The following is a 25,984-nucleotide window of genomic DNA, read 5'->3' as shown; positions in this document are numbered from 1 at the left end:
ACCCAGTGACTCCCAGATTTCCATCTAGGAGACTGGATGATCCGTGGTGGGTAGGGTAGCAGGGGAGTGGGTTGGAAGGGATGATACGTTCTGTTTAGGGCAAGTTGAATTTGGGGTACTTGTGGGAACACCCGAGCAGATAGTTTAGTAGTCAGATGTAAGGACTGTAGCTCCGGAGAGCCAGTAGCCAGCTGCCTTTGAACAATGTCCAGCCGCTAAAGATTGCTCCATGGGGTTCCTTCCTCTTTCTACTTGTCAGGAGAGGCCAGAAACCCCCAGGCGCTGGTAATTTTGCAGCCTCAGTCACTGAATGGCCTTTCTCTCGTGGGTCATCTTTCTTTACCTAAGCACAGAGTTTAATGATCTTTCAGGCTTCTTTTCCCTCAGTTATAATGTGGAACTGCTCATTATGGTACTTAAGACGCTCATTTCCCACGTAAACCTTACTAGAAATCGAATTCCTTCACTATAAGAGGGCAGAGCAATGACCTCAGCTTCCCAGGCTAAGTGGAGGAGAGAGGCACCGAAAGCTACAAGTAAACAGGAAAGGCAGAGGGAGCGAAGGAAAATGTAATCCTTATTCTAGGCCCTGGGGAGCTTGAGGGGAGGCTCCGTCCGCTCTGTGGGCCCAGATCTGGGACTCTGCCGCAATGCCTGGGCCAGGAGCACCACGGGATCACCTGGAGAGAGGTGACCTTCCATCACCTATCTAGCCCAGGCAGGTGGAGTGACCTGCTAAGGGGACGTGGCTGGAGGGACAGTCAGGGCTGGGGCTGGGGGCAGAGAGGTGCCAATGCCCACGGCTTGAGGAGCACTCAGCCTTTCATGACCCTGGGAGTGACTGTTTCCTTAAGATTTGGCACCCAAGGCACTTCTGCCTTGACTAGCCCTGGCCCCGGGGTCGCAGACCCAGGACAAAAACTCAGACCTTGCGATGCCTCGTTCACTGTTCTTTCTGCTGTACCAGCCTCTGTGGGATCATCTCTCACAAGTCAGCTCGCCAGGCACCTCAGGGCCCCTCTCTCTTCTCCCTGGCGCTCTGCTCGTGCTTATCTTAGAGTGCTGATCATTGTAAGCCGTTTCCATCACTGGGAGGGGAGGCTCCCCGACCCTCTCTTCCAGGGGTGCCCCAGGCAGTGCTGGACACCGCAGGTGCCGAACAAGGAAGCATGTGAAGAAGCGCCATTCCTTGAGGTGTCCCCCTCACCAGAGAGAGCAGGGAGGTTTGGGGAAGCCCTAGTACTCACTCCTTTGCTTCACAGCTTGTCTCTATTGAGTTAGAGGTTTTGACTGTTAATTAGACCTTCTATTAATCACATGCCCAGGGACAGCCAGTCTCAAGCTTGTCAAAATAGCCCCTAAGAAGCAACCCCTAAGGTGAGGCATGTAACTAAGTCCCCTAACTCTGCAGCCTGCCTCATCAGACCCCAGCTGGACTGCATTCTGTTGGGTGGTCTTCCTGGTACCTGCTTTTTAGAAGCTGCCCCACCCCCATTGCATCCATCCTTCCGTCCATGGAGACTGCCATGTTTTTAACAATGCACCCCGGTTTCCCCACTGTATTCGACGGGCCCAGGGGTGGGCAAACTGTAAACTCTGAACCAATTCCTCGTATAGGAGTTTAGAATTGGGCCTGGTAGAAAAATCAGTCTCTCTCTAGGGGCTAAATTGTGATGTGGAAGTCTATGGCCACTTCTGTTTGCAGTTTTGAGGTCTGAGAAGGAGAAGGTAGACCTGAAAGGGAGAGAAATGAAGCAGAGGTGAGGGCCAGAGAGGTGGAGGGCCGGCTTCCCTGTGATTCCAGCTGCGGTTCCTGAGCCGGGGGTCCAGGAATCCATGAGCTGCCCTAGGTCACAAGGGGTTCTGCTGCTTGTAACCAGAAAAGCCCTGGTGAACTCAGGACTCGGCACAAGGGCGCTTGATGACCCCTCTGCCCGATGTCGGGGCCCAGCCTTGTAGCAGGGATCGGGACCCTGTTCTGGGTAAGGCCTGGCGTCCTGGATGCTCTCAGCTGGACCTTTGCTTTTCGCACCCTAGACTTGCAGCTGAGTCCTGCCTCCTCTGACTGGCTTCCTTGAGGGTGACCACTGGTTCTTTTCCTGCCTGGGGCCTCTACTGCTGGACTCAGCTTCTAGGTTCTGCCCACCTGTGGGAACACCCAGCTCTTTGGCTGGACCCACATCATCTACTGCTGTGTCCCGTGAACCTCTTGCTTTACTGCCTTTGAACCTAACTCCCAGCATCTCTTTGGGGTCAGTCTCCCCAGATGCTCCTTTCCTGAGCCTCTCCCTGCCTTCCTGACGATGGAGTGAATCCTGGGGGCAAAGCCTCGCTGAATCCTAAGATACACAGTCTGCTTGTTTGTGTTTTATGTTTCCTTAAAAATTGAGGAAGGGGACTTCCCTGGTGGTGCAGTGGTTAAGACCCCGCACTCCCAGTGCAGGCAGCCGAGTTCCATCCCTGGTCAGGGAACTAGCTCCCACATGCGTGCCACAACTAAGGAGCCCTCGTGCTGCAACCCAGACCCGGTGCAACCAAATAAGTAAATAAATGCTTTGTAAAAATTGAGGAAGATTGTCCCTCAAGCTCCTGAAAAAGGTAATAGAAGGTCATGACTAGTGCCAAAGTCTTCACAAGTCAAGAAAATGGGTGGAAACACTGCATCTTGCCCCACTCGTACCTGTGGTGCCGAGTTGGGGTGGACATAAAAACCATCAAACAGGCAACCTCGAAAACACCCCCATCATACCAATAAACTACTTACATATTCACCACCCATACAGACAGACATCCCTGTAGATACATTAGCCGCTTTATCGAAAATTTAATACTAAATCCGACACAAGCCGCATAACACAGCCATATAAACATCACTTGTACACAACAGGTTGATGTAGCGTAAACCTCTGAAGCAAGGCGCTGAAGACACCTGGACGGGCTTGCTAGTTCCATAAACACACAGGTTTGGTCTCAGCCTTTCTTTTAATTTTTAATAGAATTACGCATGCGTGTATCCACACTCTGGTGAGAATGCCCTCTAAATCCCTACGGTTAAAGGAGCAGGTGTCAGGCACTCGGTACCAGTAGCTCACAGCGCCTCGCTCAGCTGCACCCCAGCAGGAGACAGCAGTGAGAAAAATTCAGCCATGAACGGAAGTTCACTAAGCCGTATTAATTAGGGCTGGTAAATTTCGTGCCAGCCACAGGGTCATACGATCAACCCAAGTTAATAGAAATACCGCGTAAAGCGTGTTAAAGAGTAATGCAAAATAAAGTTACATTTTAGTTAAGCTGTAAAAAGCCATAATTAAAGTAAAAATAGACTACAAAACTGGCTTTAGCACATCCTGGTTACACACAGCTAAGACCCAAACTGGGAGTAGATACCCCGCTACGCTTAGCCCCAAACCCAGATAATTACAAGAACCAGATTATTCGCCAGAGTACTACTAGCAACAGCTTAGAACTCAAAAGACTTGGCGGCGCTTCACACCCCTCTAGAGGAGCCTGTCTGTAATCGACGAACCCTGATAAACCTCACCAGCCCTTGCTAGTTCAGTCTATATACCGCCATCTTCAGCAAACCCTAAAAAGGAGTAAAAGTAAGCACAACTAGAGCACATGAAAACGTTAGGTCAAGGTGTAACCCATGGGGTGGGAAGACACGGGCTACATCTTCTACACCAAGAACACTCTCTTATCTCCACGAAAGTTTATGAAACCGAAAAACCAAAGGAGGATTTAGTAGTAAATTAAGAGTACAGTGCTTAGCGGAATAAGGCCATGAAGCACACACACGCCACCCATCACCCTCCTCGAGTATCATGACAAAAATCACAACCTATTGGCAGGTACTAGTCGATTGTACGAGAGGAGATAAGTGGTAACAAGGTAAGCATACTGGAAGGTGTGCTTGGATAAATCAAAGCATAGCTTAAATAAAGCACCTAGTTTACACCTAGAAGATTTCATAACCTCTGAATGCCTTGAACTAAATCTAACCCACACCCCTCTCCATTATAATAGCATGAACCAATCAAATAAAACACTCACCTAACATTTAAAGTATAGGAGACAGAAATTTAAATACTAATGGTGCTATAGAGAAAATACTGTAAGGGAATGATGAAAGAAACATTAAAAGTAACAAAAAGCAAAGCTTACCCCTTGTACCTTTTGCATAATGATTTAACTAGCAAAATTTTAACAAAGAAGTTAAACCATCTGAAACCAGGCGAGCTGCTTATGAACAGTTACTAGAACAAACTCATCTCTGTGGCAAAATAGAAGATTCGTCAGTAGAGGTGACAAGCCTAATGAGCCTGGTTGTCCAGAAAAAGAATTTCAGTTCAGCGTTAAATAATACCAAGAACCCCTTATAAGTTCCAATGTGTATTTAAACATTGGTCGAAAAATGTACAGCGTTTTAGAGAAGGGTACAACCTTAACTAGAGAGTAAAAACAAAACAACACCATAGTTAGCTTAAAAGCAGCCGTCAATTAAGAAAGCGTTCAAGCTCAACAGTAAATATATTGTAATGTCAGTATTAAATAAATTAACACCTAGTCTTATTACCGGACTAATCTATAAAATTGTAGAAGCAATACTGTTAATATAAGTAACAAGACACATTTCTCCTTGCACAGGTTTACATCAGCAACTAATAATATACTGATAATTAACAGGAAATCAATATAGCCCAACACTAAACTATTTATTAAATATGCTGTTAATCCAACACAGGTGTGCACCCAAGGAAAGATTTTTAAAAAGTAAAAGGAACTCAGCAAACACAAACCCTGTCTGTTTACCAAAAACATCACCTCTAGCATCACTAGTATTAGAGGCACTGCCTGCCCAGTGACAACTGTTAAACGGCCGCGGTATCCTGACCGTGCAAAGGTAGCATAATAATTTGTTCTCTAAATGAGGACTTGTATGATGGCCACATTTTACTGTCTCTTACTTTTAATCAGTGAAATTGACCTCCCCGTGAAAAGGCGGGGATAACAAAATAAGACGAGAAGACCCTATGGAGCTTCAATTAGTTAATCCAAAGAAAACATGATTAAACCACCAAGAGATAACAAAATTTCACATGGATTGACAATTTTGGTTGGGGTGACCTCAGAGCACAAAAATAACCTCTGAGTGATTAAACCTTAGATCACTAGTCAAAGCATAGCATTGCTTATTGATCCAAAAAATTGATCAACGGAACAAGTTACCCTAGGGATAACAGCACAATCCTATTCTAGAGTCCATATCGACTATAGGGTTTACGACCTCGATGTTGGATCAGGACACCCCAATCGTGTAACCACTATTAAAAGTTTGTTTGTTCAACAATTAAAGTCCTACGTGATCTGAGTTCAGACCTGAGCAATCCAGGTCGGTTTCTATCTATTATGTATTCTCCCAGTACAAAAGGACAAGAGAAATAAGGCCCACTTTAAACAAGTGCCTTTAAAACAATTAATGATATAATCTCAACTTAATAAGCAAACACAAAACAATCACCCGAGACCAGGGTTTTAGTTAGGGTGGCAGAGCCCGGTAATTGTGTAAAACTTAAACCTTTATACCCAGAGCTTCAAACTGTCTCCCTAACAAAATGTTGATAATCAATATCCTAGTGCTTGTTATTCCTATTCTTTTAGCCGTAGCATTGTTAACATTAGGAGAGTAAAAAATCCTAGGCTACGTACAACTCCGAAAAGGACCAAACATTGTAGGACCACATGACCTACTTCAACCCATTGCCGACGCAATCAAACTATTCATTAAAGAACCGCTACAACCAGCTACATCTTCCACCTCCATATTCATCACCGCATCAGTCCTAGCCCTGACTGTAGCCCTAACAGTATGAATTCCCCTACCCATGCCATATCCACTCATTAACATAAACCTAGGGGTGCTATTTATACTAGCCATATCAAGTCCAGCCGTGTACTCTATCTTATGGTCCGGATGAGCCTCCAACTCAAAGTACGCACTAATCGGGGCTCTGCAAGCAATGGCACAAACAACCTCATGCGAGGTACCACTATCAGTTATTCTCTTATCTGTACTTGTAATGAATGGGTCTTTCACCCTATCAACCCTCACCACAACACAGGAGCAACTATAGCTGATCTTCCCATCATGGCCACTGGCCATAATATGATTTATTTCTGCCCTAGCAGAGACCAACCGAGCCCCGCTGGATCTAACAGAAGGAGAGTCCGAGCTCGTATCTGGCTTTAATGTAGAATACTCAGCAGGCCCTTTCGCTATGTTTTTCCTAGCAGAATATGCTAACATCATTATAATAAATATATTTACAACAATCCTGTTCCTGGGAGCATTTCACAACCCACATACACCAGAGCTATATACAGTCAACTTCATCATCAAAACACTGTTATTAACAGTGTCCTTCCTGTGAATTCGAGTGTCCTACCCACAATTCCGATATGACCAGTTAGTACACCTACTCTAAAAAAATTTCCTGCCTTTAATACTAGCCCTGTGCATATGACATATCACTACCCATCATAATGGCAAGCATCCCCCCACAAACATAAGGAATATGTCTGATAAAAGAGTTACTTTGATAGAGTAAATGATAGAGTTCCAAGTCTTATTTCCAGAGCTATAGGAGCTGAGCCTACCCTTGAGAATTCAGAATTTTCCATGCTACCATATTACACCACATTCTATCTATAGTAAGGTCAGCTAAATAAGCTATCGGGCCCATACCCTGTAAATATTGGTTTATATCCTTCCTGTAAACCCCATTACTTCTATCATTATTTTAACAACTGTTGTTTTAGCAACTGTGGTTGTAATAACCAGCTTCCACTGATTACTAGTCTGAATTGGACTTGAAATAAATATGCTAGCCATTATCTCCATTATAATAAAAAATTTCAACCCATGAGCCATAGAGGCCTCCACTAAATATTTCTTAACACAAGCCACCGCATCAATGTTACTTATATTAGCGGTCATCATCAGTTTACTCTATTCCAGCCAATGAACCATTACAACAATATTCAATCCAGCAGCATCAAACAGTAATAACAATAGCCCTGGCCATAAAGCTAGGACTACCCCCCTTTCACTTTTTTTTTTTTTTTTTGCGGTATGCAGGCCCCTCACTGTTGTGGCCTCTCCCGTTGCGGAGCACAGGCTCCGGATGCGCAGGCTCAGCAGCCATGGCTCACGGGCCCAGCCGCTCCGTGGCATGTGGGATCTTTCTGGACTGGGGCACGAACCCGTGTCCCCTGCATCGGCAGGCAGACTTTCAACCACTGTGCCACCAGGGAAGCCCATAGATTGATAATTTTAACTTAATCTACTCTTCATTTTCAAATTTTGTCAATTGGCCAATAACGAGCTTTCTAGCATTTCTCCAGGACAGGAGCTAGTCCAGGGTCGGATATTGCAATTAGTTGTTATGTCTGTTTTGCCTCTTTAATCTAGAGGTTTCTTCTTTGCAATGACCTTGGAGGTCTTCAGATCCTGCATGGTCAGGGTTGACTTGCAGAAGGACAGAAGTCACTAAATTTTTCAACCTGTGAATGTACGTGAAGCCATACCATAAACTATCAACGACAGATAAGAGGGATTATTGTTATTATTGACTTTGAACTTTTTATACCTCCACTTAACACCAGATATACTGTAAGTGGGCCATAAATATTAAATATGATAATGACGTAGCGACATGCTTACGGAGGAGTGTTGCCTGCTGCATCCGCTGCCCCTCCTTCTCTTGTAGGGACACGGCCACACTTAGGAGCGCGCCGTCAAAATTCACCGCCACTGAAGATTCTGGAAGGGCACGCTCAGTCACTGCCGACAGCCTCACCACTTCTAGTTCTCATCCAGGGAAAACTAGTCATGCAGCAATTATTTTCAAGATGGGGAAGAGAGAAAGGAAATGAATAATTAGGAGGAACTGAAGAGATGCAAATTGCCCTTTGCCCAGAGCTGGTGGATCAAGATGCCTCTTTTCGTCCCATTTAATTTGCGTTACTTTCAAGTGGTAAAGTATGGAGAGGGTGTTGGAGGACAGGAGAAGAGAGAGGCGAACAAGAGAGACGAGAGGAAAAGAAAAGCAAACTTCCTGATACAGGGAAGGCAAGTTATTGCTATTCTATCAGAAAAATAAAACTGCAAGAAATTACCGTAGGCAAGGAAGGATCCTAATTCTTTATGGGAATTGGGTGTTTGGGTCTTTTCCACAGCTTCAGTGTTGTGGGTCCTGCAGGCTTTGGGACAAAGCACCACGTGTCTCATCTTCCCATCCCACCAAAGTAGGCCAAGGTACGGGGCTCGGCGGGGGCAGTGGCCGACCCCAGGGCATGGCTGGGCACTGCTCCTGAGGACAGGGGAGTCCAGCCAGGCACGGCCAGGGCCAACTGGGAAGGAATTGGGTGGAGAGAGAAGGCCCACGCAGCCCAGGCTTCAGGAATGCCAAAATGAGGTCTAGTTGGCGTGGCCTGAAGAAACCCAGAAGCAACGTAACTACCCCCGCCAGGCAGGTTCTCTTTATCACCCTCTCTTTGCTGATGAGAGTGGCTGGGTTGCTTGTGCTGGGTTACAAGGCTGGTGCCTATCCGGCTGCCTCTTTCAGGATGCTGGTGCACCTGCCCGGTCTCAGCTTGACCTTGAGGCCCCGAAAGAAGACCCGACATCGGGGAGACTTAGGGAAATTGGAAGAGCCGGCCCAGGAGGCAACCACACCAGCTGGTGGACGGATGCATCCTGGGAAAGGAGCTCCAGCCCCACCGGGTAGTGGGATGTGTCCTGACAAAGCAGACACTGCGGCGTGCCCTGGTGGTGTGTCCTGTGGCCACAGTCTTGGTCAGAGGAAAGAACTTTGCAGCCAGGAAGGCAAGATAGGGCATCGATCTCACATGGCAATGAAGGTGTGTGCCAGGCTCCTGCGTGTGGAAATGGGAAAGCGAAGGAATGGTTTGAGTAACAGACACATGGCTTCGGGCATCGCACACAGAGGCAGTAAAATAGATGCTCGGGTGAGTTGTCAGGGGGCAAAAAGGCAAAAACCCAACTTAGGATATTCTGCCAACTGGAATAAATCCAAAGCAATTGGTTACTAAGCATTACCCACCACGAAGGGAACCATAACGTATCTTGGTTAAAAAACGTATGGAAGATAAACACAAGCTGACTTACTCACTGGGGAAATCATGATTATTTTCCCACACAGGGCCACAGTCAAGGGCTGTGCCTTGCGTGTAAAGCGCTCAGTAAATATTTACTGAGTCCTTGCGTTTTGCGTGTTCCTGATGGTCTAGAGTGGTGGCGGCTGCTCTGCACTCAGACGCCACATGGCTGGTTGACATCCTGTCCTCATGTTGTTCTGTCTGAAACCCCAAAAAAGGCCACTGGAGTTTAGAAGGATAGACGTCTTTCTGGGAAGATGTGGATTTGGGAGGTGCAACTCCACCCTTTGAAGGACAACGTCCCGTGCCCCTACAGAGCCTGGGAGGCTGGAGGAAGGCAGGATTGGCCCAGACGTGGTGATTCATGCTTGACAGTCGTCAGAGAAACCACTTGCGGACCTGCTGAAAACCTCATTGTGTCCCACTTAAGAGGCTGTGTTCCAGGTTGATGGAGACCTGGTAACACACAGTTCTGTTCAGTCCTCATTCTGCAGTATCCAGAACGGCCTCATCCCAGCTGTGGACCAGGCTTTCGGAGGCGGGGCCAGAGAGGCCGGCTCCCAGGGAGATTAGGACAGTGCACGTTTGCAGTGCTTGCCCATGCTGCCTCTGTGTAGGTGTGGCACTGACTTAGTCCGACAGATGGCAGTGCTGAGGCTCAGGTTAAGTAAGTTGCCCGAGGTGACACAGCCAACGATGAGCAGAGGTGGGATATAACACTTGACCACTCTGCCATCTGACCTCTCCCAAACGGGGAGGCTTCAGAGCTGGGTAACTGGGGAAACAGCCATAGGTTTGTGTCTGTTAAGGCCACATTCAGTTCTGGAGTTTCTCCTTTTTGGTGTTCTGCTTCTTCCCAGAGAAGGAAATGATGCAGATGTCAACTGTAATTTCCAGGGCTCAAGGAGCGTTCTTTGGACAAAGCATAGATACCAGCAGAGGCAGACTGGTGTCACTGGCAGAGAACGTTCAGGTGTGTGACAAGCCAGTAACACAAATGTAAAAGTGACACAGTGTCTCAGTGAGGGTTCATATAGAAGCACAGTTGCTACAGTGTACAAGTGGTGATTTATACTTGTCTCCTAGAAAATAATCATTAGTCCAGAGGTAGAAAACTCACGTGGCCTGTGGCCCTGGCAGGTGGCACAAAGTGATAGGAAAGAGCCAGCTTAATCAAAGTGCACTTGCAGCTCTGGGTCCTGCGGAGAAAGTGGCTTCGCAGGCAGCTGCAACCACCGGGCGGGTTAGACATTCTGCTCACTCATAGCGACAGTGTCCCTGCCCACGAAACCCATCTGCACAGAGGAGGGCTCCAGCATGGCTGGGAGGCTCGTCAGACAGGGAGAGGGGTGCTCCTTATGCTGCCCACTCCTTTTCCTGACATCCAGTATCACTCTGCTCGGGGTTGTCACCAAGGCATTCATTCATTCATTCATCCAGCCCTCACTGTTCATCCCTCATCATTCATTCAGCGTCACAGTCTGTTGTGCTGAGCTGAACGCTGGTTATAAAAATGGAGAAAACACAACCCCTGTCTTCAAGTTGCTAGCTGTTCAGGAAGCAGATAGACCTGTTAAACAAGTGCAGTACTGTGGGTTACGCACTTGTTATGTGGGTTACGCACGCCTGGAGATGCCATGCCTGAGAGCTGGGCTGGGGCTTTTCCAGAGAGAAGAGCCTACAGCTGGATCATAAGGATGAATGGGAGTGTCCCCAGGTGGAGGGCAATGAGGTGGGCAGGAAGGGACATCTCTGTCTGTGGAAGCAGTGCAGACAAGAAATTGCAATTGGTTGGCTAATCAAATAATCCTTCTGGCCACCCTAGCTTTCAGTTGCTGATCAATCCTAAATCCGACACTGGTTTATCTTTCTGAAAACCTAGTTTTCACCATGTCACTCCCCTGTGCCAACCCTTTCATGGCTTAGGACGGAAACCCCAGTGTCCTTTTTTTAAAAGTACAGTTGATCTACAATATTATGTTAGTTTCAGGTGTAGAGCAAAGTGAATCAGTTATATATGTATTTTTTCAGATTATTTTCCATTATAGTTTATTATAGGATATTGAATATAGTTCCTGTGTTTTACAGTAAATCCTTGTTGTTTATCTATTTTATGTATAGTAGTTTGTATCTGTTAATCCCATAGTTCTGTTTATCCCTCCCCCGCCCCCGTTTTCCCCTCTGGTAACCATAAGTTTGCTTTCTGTCTGTGAGTCTGTTTCTAAAACCCCAGTGTCTTGATTGGTGCCCAAGGCCCTCCACTGTCTGAGACCCACCCACTGCTGGGCAGATGTCCTGCCCCCTGTGCCCAGCTAGCCTCTCCTTTAACAGGTGCAGGTCTCTGAAATCTCCAGGCCTGCGGGGAAACTCAAAGCCTCAGAGGCCACAGATCCCATAAGAGTGGGAGGTGGCAGAGCAGATGACAGTAGGACACCTATGACAGCAGACTGTTGGCCATTGGTGTTTCCCTGCCAGGTCTCCCAATGGCCGTGCTGGGTAGGGCCTTGCAGGGCTGTCCTGGAGGCTGTTCCAGGCTCAGTCCTGCCTCCAGGCCCTGGTCCAGGCTGGGCCCTCTCCTGCCATGTCCTCCTCTCTTGTGCATCTCCTGTCCTTTCCTCAGCACTTAACCTCCCATGAAACTTCCTAAAATACTCCAGGAAACAAAAGCTTGCCTCCTGCCGTACCCAAAACAAATCTGTCCAAAACCGGATTCATCTTCCTTTTCCAAACTAGAGGAGTGCAGTAGCTCATTTAACAGCATCCTCACTTGTACTCATCTGGAAAGCGCTGTTTGTCCTTGATTTACAGGGAGTGAATCTCCTGGCTGTGCAGTCAGTGTCTGGGTTCAAATCTGTGACTTGGGTGACTGACTTAACCTCTCTGAGCCTCGGATTCCTTATCTGCGTCAGGGCCAATAACAGGCCTTCCTCTCGGAGTCGGTGACGTTGGCCCAGCTGGCACCACGCTGGGCTTGCTAAGGACTCAGGTGATCCCTGCTTGTCCTCCGTCTCCTGAATTACCCCTACGGAGAAGTGCTTTTCTGTCATGGAGTTCGTGCCCGAGCCTCACACCTCGGACAAGCGGGCTCCTATTAGGAATATTATTAGGGCCGATTTCCCTGAACGTCCCATCCTTCCCCTCCTCCCCATGGGGCTGCACTGGCCCAGTGACCGGCTGCTGGGGCGGAGGAGACCTCCAGACACAAGACGATATGAAAGGGGGAAGAGAAAGAGTTCATGTTCTGGGAAAACAAAGCAAAGAAATGTCTATGTTGATATTTGAGATGGCCGGCAGCTCCCCTTCCCTCTGGGGAAAGAAAAGCCGGGCGAGGCTCCCTTTCCAGGCGGGTTGGGCCAGGCCCCACTTTCGAGGCCACAGCCCCACCTGGTGGTGCTGTCACCACATGGTCACCTCTCTTGCTGGGGCCTGTCTGTCACTGTCCTCCTACTGACAAGAATCTGCCCATGATTTCACCACCAAACACAGTATCTGATCTACTTCCTCTACAATAAACTGTTGCCACTGGGAAGGTTCTGTTCATTCCTGTCCCAACGAGACTTCCATCTGGGGCAAAACATTCTTTTCTAAAGGGGAAATGCCATTTCGGCAACATAAATCTGACACACCTTATACTCGCCTGGATTGTAGGGCAGCACCCATTTCTCTAGGATAAAAAAGTCACCTTCCAGGCTGATACCTGCACAGGTAGCCTGCCTCCCTCTACGCATCTCCTGCTTTCTCCTGTGCCCCCGCTGCTCCCCCTCAGCATCCTGCTGCGGGTCTGGGCACCTGGCAGCCCCTCCTGGGAACGGTCTTCCCGTTCCTGGCGGGTTCGTCAGGTTCATTCTGAGCTGCTTGGATCCAAATGCCACCTGTCTAAGGGAGGCCTTCACTCTGTGCCCTCAACGATAAAATCGTGATCGTGTGTCCTCTCCCTTATGACACTGGGAAGTGTCTTTGTCCCTTATTTATTATCTGTGTCTCTCCCACCTACAACGTGAGCATCCTTCATGTTTCACGTTTGTGTTACTGGTCTTGTTCTCTGTTTTCCTGGCAGCATATAGTGCCTGGCTATAGACACACTCCATAACCGTTTGTTGAATGAACTCATTAATTTATCTTTCAAAACTGGGCTCCTCTGACAGCTCAGCAGCCGTTGCCTGTTCCAGGGCAAGGACCGGGGAACGAGAGGAATGACGGTGATTTTGCAGGAAGCAGCGAGATAGATCACTGAGTGTGTGGATTGGCCTGTCTCGGAAGAGATCACTGAGTTCCTCGTTAACTCACTGAGCAGGTCGCCTGGACCAGTGCGGCTGGGTCTCCCCTGTGCTGGGAAGAGACTCGCATCCCTTTTCAGTAACCTTTCCAAGTGCCTTAGCTGTCACTGGGCCCTCCCTTCTCGTCTCTAACATGGAGGTTGTGTGTGTGTGTGTGTGTGTGTGTGTGTGTGTGTGCGCGCGCGCGCACGAGCCGTGACTCTCACGCCCTCTGTGCAGGGTGAGGGGAGGAAGGGTATTTTGTTGTGGACACTCCTGAGGCTATTTTTGCTGCTTCGGAGACTGAAAGTGCCACAAAGAGGGCGGAGGAGCAGCGGGTAAACCCTCGCTGTTGTGCTTGCGCCGCTCTCCCGCAGAGCTCTCAGGTAAGGGATAAAGGGGCCATTTAATTTCTGAGCACTGGCGCCTAGTAACCGTGACTGTCAGCAGGTGTCACTGTCCCACAAGACGTGAAGTGCAGGGACGGACCCATCAGTCGGGGTGGGGGGAGGGGAACCGGAAGAGGCTGGTCCTCAAGCAAGGGGTGAGCAGCGACGTCTCTGGGGTCATTCACATGCTGGTTTACGGGGCAAAGTAGCACGTGTCTGGTCTCCTAACCTCCCTTGAGCCAGGGTGAACCTTTTAGTTAGTTCAGTTAGCTTATTTTCTTTTGTGGGGATGTGTTTGTCATTTGTTTTTTTTGCAATGCCGTCTGCTTTCTCTATTGGATGCTGACTTGGGAGCCGTGGGGGGCTGGGACTTTCCCGAGCCCGCCCAGACAAGCTGCATGGTCACCAGCCCTTCTCTGCCTGTCCATCTGTCCTGGAGCTTTGAGGTTAGACTCTCCCCTGCCCCCGTCCTTGCTCTTTGGGAGCATGGACTCCCCTCTGCAGACAAAGGTGACCTTGTCACAATCATCTATGGCGTCTTCCTCCAAGAACTGCTTTCTGCCTCTAACGGAGCCGTTCCTTCCTCGGGGCAGGTTCACTGGAAACTCAGGAAAGCTGATTGGGGAGAGCAAGGCCTTGCTTCTGTCCAGACCCTCAGGTTTTGACAGTTGGTCCTCCGTGTCTAACAATTTCTGAAATATGCACATCACTGACAAGATGCCCCAGGGAGACCTAGGCCTGGGTGCTGGCGGGGCAGACCTGTCCCAGGTACTGTCCCTGGGCGGGGGACGGAGAGCTGGTCTGCCCCACGTGTGTCCCCAACAGCCCCTGTTAAACCATCTGATGACCCCCCGCCCAAGTCAGAGGAGCCCTGAGGTTTCTGGGCCCCCGACTCTTGCCTGGTCCTGGGAGGCCAGATCTCCATTTCCCTGATAAAGTGCACACAGGGTGGGTGGTGATTGCATTTACCGATGTTCTGCCCTGGGGTCAGCAGCACCAGGGTGGCCTCACTGCAGGCATTGGGCCAGGTGTGCCAGGGAGGTGGCCAGGGGGCAGCCCCGGCTCTCCGGCCCTGTCCACTCTGCTGTGTGTGAAGTGGGTGGGAGCAGACCTGAGAAGAACTGCGCTCTACCCCACACTCCCACCGCCAGGAAACAAAGAGATGCAGGGGAGGCATTTCCTAGGAGGCATTCACTACATCCTGGCCCCTTCGAGAGTTCCCGTTTCTAGCTTATAATGCTTCTTGGGGTTAGCTTTCAAATAAAACAAAACAAAAAAGACAATACACTGTGATTGTCTACAACTCCCAAAGGCAGGACAATGAAAGTTTAAGACACCACCGCATCTGCTCTGGAACATAGAATTATCAATATGTAAGAATGGACCAGATTTCTTACGCCTCCTGATAGAGCATATGGTAAATTTGAGCCCGAGGAAAGTGATCATTCCTGCCTTGGTCTCCTTTCAAATGATCTCTCAGGGGCAGAGACGTTGAGAAGGTCCTTGAACGACGGGGCAGTAGAATTAGGGAACTATCTTGTGAACGAACGCCCTTGTGGGACACCCCAGCAGCTGTGTTCCTTGCTCTTGACTGGGTTTTCCCATGGCTTCCTCTCCCGCGCGTTCTAGCCCTGTCCCCGTCCCCGTCCACAGGTCCAGTCATCTGGATTGCTTGAGGGTACCTTGAGGCTCACAGCCAGGACACAGACACCTGCTGGAAGACCTTTACAGAGGGAACACCTCTGTATTCCTGACTCACTCACGATATATGCCCCTAACCAGAGAAATGAGTTTGGCTTGGTACAAAGAAATGTTTGATGGACAGAGGGGAAGAGGAGGGAGGGAGGGAGGGATGAGAGTTGATTCCCTGCTCACTGTCTTCCAGATTAGAATGCCACACTTGGCAGGGAGGTCCTGTTCATTTTATACTGAATTCTAGAATTTTAAGACTCAGGGGGGCACTTAAATAATCTAGTACAGAAAAGGAAACTGAATTCCTGAGGGAAGAAGGGACATCCAAAGTCACACCGGTTACTTGGAAATTGATCACATAAATGAACCTGTAGATACTTTGTACTGTTAGCAAAAAGTAAAGTTGAAGTTGGGATGTTTTAAACCATTTGGGCCAATAGGGTTAACAGTATGTAGGCAGTATTTCATTTCTAAAAACTAGAGGTTACTAGTTGTAAAATCAAAATGTAACAAGTATTTTAAAGTGTAATGGAAGCGTGAGGTCCGTTCCATTCCATCTTCCAGGGCAGTGGGATTGCTCTTCACCAGATGCAATCACATAGCCTCAGAGGTCCTTCCTGTGACCAAGGTGCCCATCCCGGCCTCCCCACATGCCCAGGTGGCCCTGCTCAGATGTACACAAGCTCAGTGATGGTTTGATCTTGGAATTTTGTGCTTTCATTGTGTAAAATTGCTTTTGTTTTGTTACTATGCATGAAATTGTTCTTTTGGCAAATACGGGTTAGATGTGGACCCTGTGCCAGGCCTGGGTGGTCTGTGGGTGTGCTCCCTGATCTCAGCCAGGGGTTTTGCCCTCGAGAGCCCACAGCAGGGAATCAGGAAACACAAGAGGGTGGCATTGATGGGAAGCTTGGTCAAGGAGGTGACGCTCAGGTCTCCCAATTCTGAAATTAAGTTGTTGGGCCCCGAACGGAGGCTTGACATTCTCCCCTCTTCACTTTCACCTGAGCTTTCAGCTGGTCCTCCTGCTCTGCAGGGCCACCTGGCTTCTGGTCACTCGACCGCATCAGCTGCTTCTGGGAGATGGAACATTTAGTGAGTGTGTCTCTGTGTCTTTCAGGGTTTGTCCAACATAAATGACAATGATAGCAGGCTGCAGTGTGCAGAGTGCAGGAAACTGCATTCTTCCTCTCCAGGTCCGTACTGTCAGGATTCCTGACGGGCCCGGAAACAACCTGAAACCTGAAACGGTCGGGGACTCCTGACTTGGGGTGGGAGGCGGCATACCTGGGCAAGAGACACAGCTTTTCTCCTGGCTCCACTTCCAGCTTCAGCGCCTTCTGGTCACGGTTACCCCATCCCCGCTCCTTTGAGCTCGTGCTTTCCATGAAAAGAGAAAAAGAAGTGAAACAGCCGAGTAGCTGAGAGGCTCTCTGCCTCCTTTCTGGAGTTTGTTAACATTTTCAGCATTTCCCGAAGTCTTCATCTTCTTTACCCATGAAGCTGAGAAGCGTTCCCTAGGAACTCTCTTCCTTGTAATGTTTTGCAGGGTAAAGCCACAAGGTGTGTTAAACCTGTGCTGTTTCTGGCTAATTGACGGCACTTTGTAAACTGTTTAGGGCAACTGCCAGTGGGTTTGGGCTCAGCTGGACCAAACTGGGGTGCTTTCAGTCAGAGCAGGTGGCTGACACCTTCTCGGGGTTTCCTCAGACCCCCTTCTGGTCTCCAGGTCTCAGCTTCCCTCCTTCCCTGCTTCCCATCCCGTGGCCCTGATTTACGTCAATGTTTTGAGCTAATCAAGAAGTATAGAAATAGTAAAGTTATTGAGAGGAAAAAGTCTAAATTGCCACCTCCGTGTAACACCACCAGTCTCTCAGTTCTCAAAGGGAATCTGCTTCTGTGAAGAGCCAGAGATGTTTGCTCTCCCAGGGTGAAGCCGTTCAAAGCAGAAATAGTTAAAATGATTACTGTGGGTAGTTAATGTGGGCAGATTTCACCACACTGTCCTGAGCGTTCTTTCACTTAGAAGGCTGAGATACCTGAAACAGCAGGGTTTGTTTTTGAAAATGAAATACTAAGTACAATAACAAAAATATAAAAAGTTATATTTTTGTTTTGTTTTTTCAACTTTAACATGAGTATTAAAACGTGTACTTCTTTTAAAGGTCTGAGTTGTTCCATTAATGTGTTTTAAATTGACTAGTTTTAAATTCACTTTTTGTTTCTATACAAGTTGCTTTCATTAAAAATTAACTTTCTTCCTGTTGGCCCTCAATGAAGCCCTTCTCTCAACATGGGTGGCCCCTATGTCAGTCTGTAGAGGACCCACTCACCAGCAAGTGGCTTTGTTCTATTTTTTTAAATTTATTTTATTGAAGTATAGTTGATTTACAATGTGTTAATTTCTGCTGTACAGCAAAGTTATTCAGTTATACATATATACATGTATACATATATACGTTCTTTTTCCTATTCTTTTCCATTACGGTTTATCATGGGATGTTGAATGTGGTTCCCTGTGCTATACAGTCGGACCTTGTTGTTTATCCATCCTGTATACACTGGTTTGCATCTGCTAATCCCAAACTCCCACTCCTTCCCTCCCCTCCCCTCCTCCCACTTGGCAACCACAAGTCTGTTCTCTATGTCTGTGAGTCTGTTTCTGTTTCGTGAATAAGTTCATTTGTGTCATGTTTTAGATTCCACATATAAGTGATACCATATAGTATTTGTCTGACTTACTTTGCTTAGTATGATAATCTCTAGGTCCATCCATGTTTCTGCAAATGGCATTATTTCATTCTTTTTATGGCTGAGTAATATTCCATTGTATATATGTACCACGTCTTCTTTATCCATTTCTCTGTTGATGGGCGTTTAGGCTGTTTTCCATGTCTTGGCTATTGTAAATAGTGCTGCTGTGAACATAGGACTGCATGTGTCTTTTTTAATTATAGTTTTGTCCAGATCTACGCCCAGGAGTGGGATTGCAGGATCCTATGGCAACTCTATTCTTAGTTTTTTGTTTGTTTTTTTTTTTGCGGTACGCGGGCCTCTCACAGTTGTGGCCCCTCCCGTTGCGGAGCACAGGCTCTGGATGCGCAGGCTCAGCTGCCATGGCTCACGGGCCCAGCTGCTCCGCGGCATGTGGGATCCTCCCGGACCGGGGCACAAACCCGTGTCCCCTGCATCGGCAGGCGGACTCTCAACCACTGTGCCACCAGGGAAGCCCTATTCTTAGTTTTTTGAGGAACCTCCATACTGTTCTCCATAGTGGCTGTACCAATCTACATTCCAAATGGCTTTGTTCTAAATATGGGCTTTAACAAACACACTACAGAAATTACATACACTCTCGTTGAGTGGAACTCTGGAGGCAACTGAGAAAATATCCAGCCCAAGTTAAAAATGATCTTTGACTCGACTGGAAAACATTAATATGGTTCATGTTAATCGCAGATATCTCTGGTAGCACGTTTCTTCCCAGTCTTTCTCATTCTGCAGGATCCTTGTAATTTTAACTCCACCTTGGCACACCTGGAGAAGGGGGTGTCTCAGAATCCAGTGCGACAACTGGAATATGAGATTAGACTCCTGGTGGAGAGGAGGCGTTTGCGCAGGACACCTCAGGGAGAGGAGGGCAGCAGTGACCATCCAATCCCAATAGCCCCGAGAGGAGCCCCAGGTAGACCCCGGGGGAGGGACAACATGGGCAGAGTGACCTGCAGACAGGAGCAGCCTCGGCGAGCCTCCCTCGGTGACACTGTGGCCGATGACTCTTGAATTAATGGACCAGGCAGGCTGTGCCCTGGCGTCTTGACACGTCTCGGGACGCATGGCTCTCTTCTTGCCTGCGTGTGTCCTTTTTTGTTCTTTAATATTTATTATTTATTTGGCTGTGGCAGGTCTTACTTGCAGCATGCAGGATCTTGGTTGTCGTGCGTGGGATCTTTTTAGTTGCAGCATGTGGGATCTTTAGTTGCGGCATGCAAACTCTTAGTTGCGGCATGTGGGATCTAGTTCCCCGACCAGGGGTCAGGGCCCCTGCCCTGAGAGCATGGAGTCTTAGCCACTGGACCACAAGGGAAGTCTCCCATGTGTGTCCTTTGATGGTGGCATGCAAAGCTCTGATGGTGGGCCAGCTTATGGAGCTGCCGAATCAGGACATTATAGAGACCTTGGCTCTGACGGCCTCCACGTTTAGAATCTGAGTTCTTAAATGGGTAAGGCCCAGAGAACATACTTCTTCTGAAATAAGAAATTTATGATGAAATCCTCAGTTCACAGTGACTATAATAGAGATGACTTTGCTCCAGGTTATACCCCAGCGGGCTGGGGTATAAATCCGTGTTTTCCGGCCATAATGGTCGGGCTCACTACTGGCCACCTCTCGTGTGTGTGTCCCCTACAGCTAACCTTGTGTAACTTTTCTCAGGATCTTGGATCTAACAGTTTTGGAAGGCAGCGCCGTGGGGAGAGAGGTTTCAGAGTGCGTGGTTCGCTTCTTCGAGTATTTGTGATGCCTCCTCTCTCTCCAGCGCTGCCACAGGACCACCAATTCACGCAGACTGGCAAGCAAATGGCAGTGCCACAGTGTTCAAGCTCGGAATCCACTGGATCAGTGCCAGCGGAGGCAAAGATCTCACACGTCGGTGCCAACCCCTCCGGGGCTTTCATCTCTGTTCCAAGGAATTTGACATTTTCAAAAATCCGAAATCAATTGGAACGGAGCCGGCTTTGTCCAGCAGGTTATTAATGGCCCTGGAGCCGACTGATCATATTTGCACAACCTTTCAATAAACAGCTTCAACAACAACTAGGGTGGAAAAGAAAGCACACACCCCATCCAATCGGGACAAACTCGAAGTATTGATTACACCACCTCCTTCCCCAGCCCCCCTCTTTCAAAACAAATTTCGAGTCTTACATCAGGGCAGTTGATCATTGCCAAACTCCCATGTCACCAGGTCCCGACCGTGTTTTGCTGGCATAGTGCGTTGCCTCCTTTAACAGAACTAACTTCCAAGATTTCCTGAGGCCAGGGCTATAAACCGCTGAATCCTGGGGAAGGCGGACATGAAAGGAACATCTGGGTGGGCCCAGGAACTTCAGGTAGCTCTTCCTGACTGATCACTTCTCAGCTCGTTGGACAGATGCTGCCATAACCCGCAGTCGGAGGGTCTGGTCCTCCCAGAGCCTGTAAACAGAAGGCACTCCTGCCGGGAAGGCGATGAGCGGGCCCGCAGAACCTCTCCACCCGGGGGAGGCTTCAAAGTCTTTATTAGGCTTCTTTCTGTTTAGACCCTGTCCTGTTGGTGAGAAAAGGAAGGACAACCATGGGAGAGATTTCCGAGAGCCCGGTCTTCTGGTCTACACCCCCGTCCGTGCTGCCCTGCTGACCTGACAGCCTTCTTGGTCCTCACCCATGGTGGCAGCGACAATGACAGCCTGGTGACAGGCAGACATGGATTTTCTCCTATCTCTTAATTGTTCCAAAATGTGCTGTGTCAATACAAGTTAATTGCTTAACTGTGCAACACCCTTCCACTCCTTCAGTTTCGTCGGCTTTAATGATTCATTAAACCTGTTTTGCTTATTCTTTTTCGCTTTCAGGTGTTTTTAGCTCCTATCTGACTACACTGTCACCCTGTTTGGGAGTGAGGATAATCTCTAAGGTCTTTGTGACACCTTCCAAATAATGACTATAGATACGGTCAAGGGGCAAGTGTATGGATGCTGTAGACAGATGGATATGAGTTCGTTTATTCATTCAACAGACGCTAAACACTTTTAGGCCCTGTGCTGCCTAAATGTTAGCTGTGCCATGCACCCTGATTCAGCCAGGGGGTGAGTTTGGGCCAGTTCTTTAGGACCCTGAGCCACAGCTGCCTCAACTGTAACCATGCAGATATGATGTCTCTGGGTTTCCATGAGGATTCAAGGGGATAATGGGCAGGGCTGGCGTTGGCAGGACTCAATAATTTTTTGTTTCCTTTTTTCCTTTGGGCCAAACACAAGGGAGGCAGTTTTGGTGGATAATTTGATCCACGAAACCTCAATTTGTTAGTCAAATGAACCCGTGGAGACATGGCCACTCTTCTATACTTATCACTGTGTAAAAAGCAAGGCCTCTGACCCCACTCCATATCTTTAAAAAGTTGACTTTACCTGGGCAAACACTAGGTATCAAAGAAACAAATAAAAGCAACACAAAAGTTCAGTTATTCCAGGTGGGAGTTAATTAGACTTACCCAGTCATCAAATGGCATCTGGACTGTCAAGTTTTAGGATAACGCAGTCTTGATGAGGGACCAGGAGGCCTGGTTCTGACCCCAGCCAGGGCCACTGCTTACCTAACAAAAGCATGTGACTTTGGACTTAACCTCTCTGTCTTGGGCCAAACTTCCCCTTATCTGACCAAGGAGGGGCTAGGTACTGGGTGGTCTGGGAGCCCTTCTCCTTTCTCCCTTGTCTTTCTCTCCTGGCTTCCTTCCCTCATCCCTGGGGCCCCTCCAATGCTGGGCCTGTGCTGAACAGGCATCAGAGGACTGCCCTGCCCTGCTGGAGCCCTCGGGGCTGTGGGAAGACAGGGTCTTTTTTCTATTCTGGTTGTAACAAGTGATGTGCCCAGACGACATTGATGTTCTGTGAGCTCAAGCTAGAAATGGTTGTTGGTATTCTTCTTATTGTTGGCATTCTTCTTATTGCTTTCCGCACAATTCTAGAGGTGGATGAGGAGGAGAGATGTAGCTCGCCAGAAAGGTGATGAATCATCCCAGACGCAGTCCTGAAGCTCGGGTTCTCAGAACTCACCAGGCGGATGCTGTTGCCAGGAGAGGGAATCAGCACCACCTACAGACATATGGTCTGGCTTACCTGGTTATCTTTTTTTTTTTTTTAACATCTTTATTGGAGTATAATTGCTTTACAACGGTGTGTTAGCTTCTGCTGTGTAACAAGGTGAATCAGCTATACATATACACACATCCCCATATCCCCTCCCTCTTGCGTCTCCCTCCCACCCTCTCTGTCCCACCCCTCTAGGTGGTCACAAAGCACCGAGCTGATCTCCCACTAGCCATGCAGCTGCTTCCCACTAGCTGTCTATTTTACGTTTGGTAGTGTATATATGTCCATGCCACTCTCTCACTTCGACCCAGCTTACCCTTCCCCCTCCCCATGTCCTCAAGTCCATTCTCTACGTCTGCGTCTTTATTCCTGTCCTGCCCCTAGGTTCTTCAGAACCTTTTTTTTAGATTCCATATATATGTGTTAGCATATGGTATTTGTTTTTCTCTTTCTGACTTACTTCACTCTGTATGACAGACTCTGTGTCCATCCACCTCACTACAAACAGCTCAGTTTCGTTTCTTTTTATGGCTTACCTGGTTATCTTGTCATCTGCTTTCTGGTACTAAATGATGTTTTATAGATTTTGTCTCAGGTAACTTCTTAATCTTACACCATAAGACGCGACATCACTCAATGCCCTGAGTTTAGATTTAGACAATAGCCTTCCTTCCTCTTTTCTTCCTTTATTTTTATTGTGGTAAAAAACCACGTAACATAAAGTTTACCATTTGAACCGCTTTTAAGTATCCAGCTCAGTGGCGCTACCACATTCACTTTGTTGTGCAACCATCACCACCGTCCATCTCCAGAACTTCTTCATCTTCCCCAACTGAAAAATCTGTCCCCTCTCCCTAGCCCCGGGCATCCACCATTCTACTCTCTACGGATGTGACTGCTCCAGGTACAACCTTATTCTTTCCACCGTGGGTGGGAAGGAGGGTGCAGGTTCACCCGGGACAAAGCTCTTCACGGGGAAGAGCTCAAGAATCTCAGTACATGAGGTTGTGGGCACCTGCGTTGTCCTGCCAGCATAATCCTGAAGACAGCCTCAGGGGCTGCAGTCTGTGTTGCCATGGCGATTCTGCACCGCGCTCGCCCCAGCGGTCCACAGAAGGAAAGGATTAGGGGTCACTTTGGAGCCAGTCAGTCCTCTCCTTGGTCACTGGCCTTTCGAGGGGCCCCTGCAAATCCTCAGACTCACCACACCCTCGCTGAGCCTTGAAGGCGACCTTCTCTCTGCCGCACACTCCCTGTGCTTGGCGGATGCCGCCTGGGTCAGGTGCCTCTTCCTCCTGAGAGCCTTTTCCTGCATCAGGGACCCATCCTATGATCTCTCACGCCACCCCAGCCTTACGACTATGGAATTCCTTCCTGTAATTAATTGTCCCTTTGCTGGTCACTCTCCCTCACTCCTGTATCGCCTGAGCCTGGCAATAGCAGAGGTGGAGGTCTGAGACGTGCAAACAACTAAGGAAGGACATGCTCTCAGGGAAATGATCCACAAGGAGTGAGGGGCGTCAGGCCGGGGGAGACACTGAGCCAACGTGTAGCCTCAGCCTGCTCCCCGGAGAGTTCTGGAACATGAACAGCACCTCAGAGCCGTCCCACGTGGGATAAGGGGGGCAGGCTTTTGTATCTACACCAGTCAGTAGGCGTAACCTTCCAGACATTTTCAGGGATGTGGTGTCCTGAGGAGGGCAGCTCTCTGGAGAAGGTGCAGCAGTGTTAGCAGCCAACACCCTCACCTGGGGCGCGTGGGGCCCTACAACGCTGTGTGTTTGTTGAATGAAAACTTGTTGAAATTAACGAGGAATTTGCCATCAAGCGAACATTCAGCACGTGCCAGGCACTGTGCCCTGCCTTTTACCTGCACCATCTCCGTCTGTCTCTAAGCAGCCGTATGAGGCAGGTGCCGATTGCTCAAGTGGAGATGGACGTCCAGCAAAGCTAGGCGACGTGTCCAGGATGCACAGATAGGGGTGGCTGCGTGGAGGCCAAATCCACTTACCTGCTCCAATGTGATGCACGCGCACAGTAACGTTTGAGATGTGCCGGCCTAGACAATGCACTGACACCTCTCTCTTTGCCTCTTTATTTAATTTTTATTCAGAATAGGAAATATCGTGTTATTTCCTTTCCCCATTTTGCTTTTCTGAGATCGGGCCTGGGCAAACCTGCAGGGTTGCTAAGCTGGGAGGAACATTTAAGCGACAAACCTGGCCAGACCCCTTCTCTCCGAGGTAGCCTTCCCCTCCCCTTGGCCACACTCCCGGTGAATGGGAAAGGTGTCGAGGCTTTGGATTGGTTTCTGTTCTTGCCCTGGGGAGCTCGGGTTGGGGGTGGGGGAGACCCCGCATTCCTGGCCACTCCAGTTCCCACTCAGCCTGTGGGAACACCCGTGTCAACAGTCGTCGTTGCTTTGCCTGTCCCAGGGCCCGGGCCATGGCAGTATTTGTCCGAATTAGAGTCTGTTGACTCTGCAAACCACGCTGGCTCTTCCGTCGACCCTGAGCAGCTGCTGCCCTTGTTTGCCCTGCTTGTCAGCAAGCAGACAGCCGTCCTGGACAAGCCCCAGCAGCTTCCGGCCGGAGGGAGCAGCCGGCACCCCCAGGCTCCCCGGCTTCACCGGGACAGATGGCGGCCTCGGCTCGGCATTCCAAAATTGTACCCAAGAAATAAAGCATTCATACAAAAGTGTAAAGAGCCCTGATAGCCCGCCAAGGGACAGCCTCTGAGCCCTGGCTCCATCCGACCCCCTCATTCTGAGCGGGAAGAAGCTTAGCTGGTGCTTAACTGAGGCGGTCCTCGCCGCAAGATCGCTGGGTTTATATCCTGGTTCCCTCGAAAGGGGTTTAACCTCTCTGCCTCTCAGTTTCCTCCTGTGTAATATGGGGCTGAGAATCCTGTTGGGAGGATGATATAAGCAAATAACATATGGTACTTAGAAGAGGGCCCTGTACACGGTACATTCTCAATATAAAAATTAACATTTATTTGTCTGTCTTCTGGCTAAAAGAGTGCTGAGTGGTGAGGTTTTGGTGTTGGTAGTGGTGTGCTATTTCCAGCGTTAAGGATCCTTCCAGACAGGAAATTGGCAGCATGAAATGCTTGTCAGTACTTAACAGAGCAGAGTTTGGCTGCAACCAGTAACGAATGATGGCAGCTGGATGCCCAGAGTTCTAGTTCAGGTCCCGTCCCTGTTGCATTATCCGTGATGAGCATCCGCCCCTGCCACCTCCCATTCCCACTACCCCTGGGACTCTTCTGGTCTCCGGAATAGACTCACTGTGGGGATGTCATACTTCCTGGACCAGTAGGGCGCTGTGTGTGTTATCTATCCCACTGTTCTTACATGGTGTAGCTCTTGGAGGATTACAAGGGGTTTCCTTACACTCTCGTTTCTTCCATCTTGAAAGTACTAGGCAGATATTTAAAATTTAGTGCTGAACTGAGTCTTCTTGGGCCCTCCAGGGTCAATTGCCAGCGGTCTTGCCGTGTGAACGTCAGGCAAGGCCTTCTACAGCTTCATAGCTTTAACCAGCAGCAAAATAAAATGGAATTCCGTGAACACGGCCCGCAAGGATGGTGAGCTCCTCCTTAGGCTTCGTTGTCTTC

General features: G+C 48.7%; 2 long non-coding RNA genes across 2 annotated transcripts; one reads left to right on the top strand and one right to left on the bottom strand.

Annotated features, from left to right (window-relative positions):
• The first annotated feature begins 11,373 nt into the window (after positions 1-11,373).
• Positions 11,374-21,111, top strand: LOC113625747 (uncharacterized). Its single transcript, XR_003434836.1, has 2 exons — positions 11,374-13,822; positions 20,819-21,111. It is a non-coding gene; the product is annotated as an uncharacterized LOC113625747 (long non-coding RNA).
• On the bottom strand, positions 13,830-18,296 carry LOC113625746 (uncharacterized). Its single transcript, XR_003434835.1, has 4 exons — positions 18,260-18,296; positions 17,368-17,556; positions 16,805-16,897; positions 13,830-16,593 (listed from the first exon to the last, which is right to left on the bottom strand). It is a non-coding gene; the product is annotated as an uncharacterized LOC113625746 (long non-coding RNA).
• Positions 21,112-25,984: the final 4,873 nt, after the last annotated feature.

Source organism: Aethalodelphis obliquidens, unplaced genomic scaffold (assembly GCF_003676395.1).
Source record: "Aethalodelphis obliquidens isolate GAN/ISIS:26980383/991018 unplaced genomic scaffold, ASM367639v1 scaffold16, whole genome shotgun sequence".
NCBI classification, from domain to species: domain Eukaryota; kingdom Metazoa; phylum Chordata; class Mammalia; order Artiodactyla; family Delphinidae; genus Aethalodelphis; species Aethalodelphis obliquidens.
Note: the sequence above shows the minus strand (reverse complement) of the source record. Positions and strands in the feature narration are given on the sequence as shown.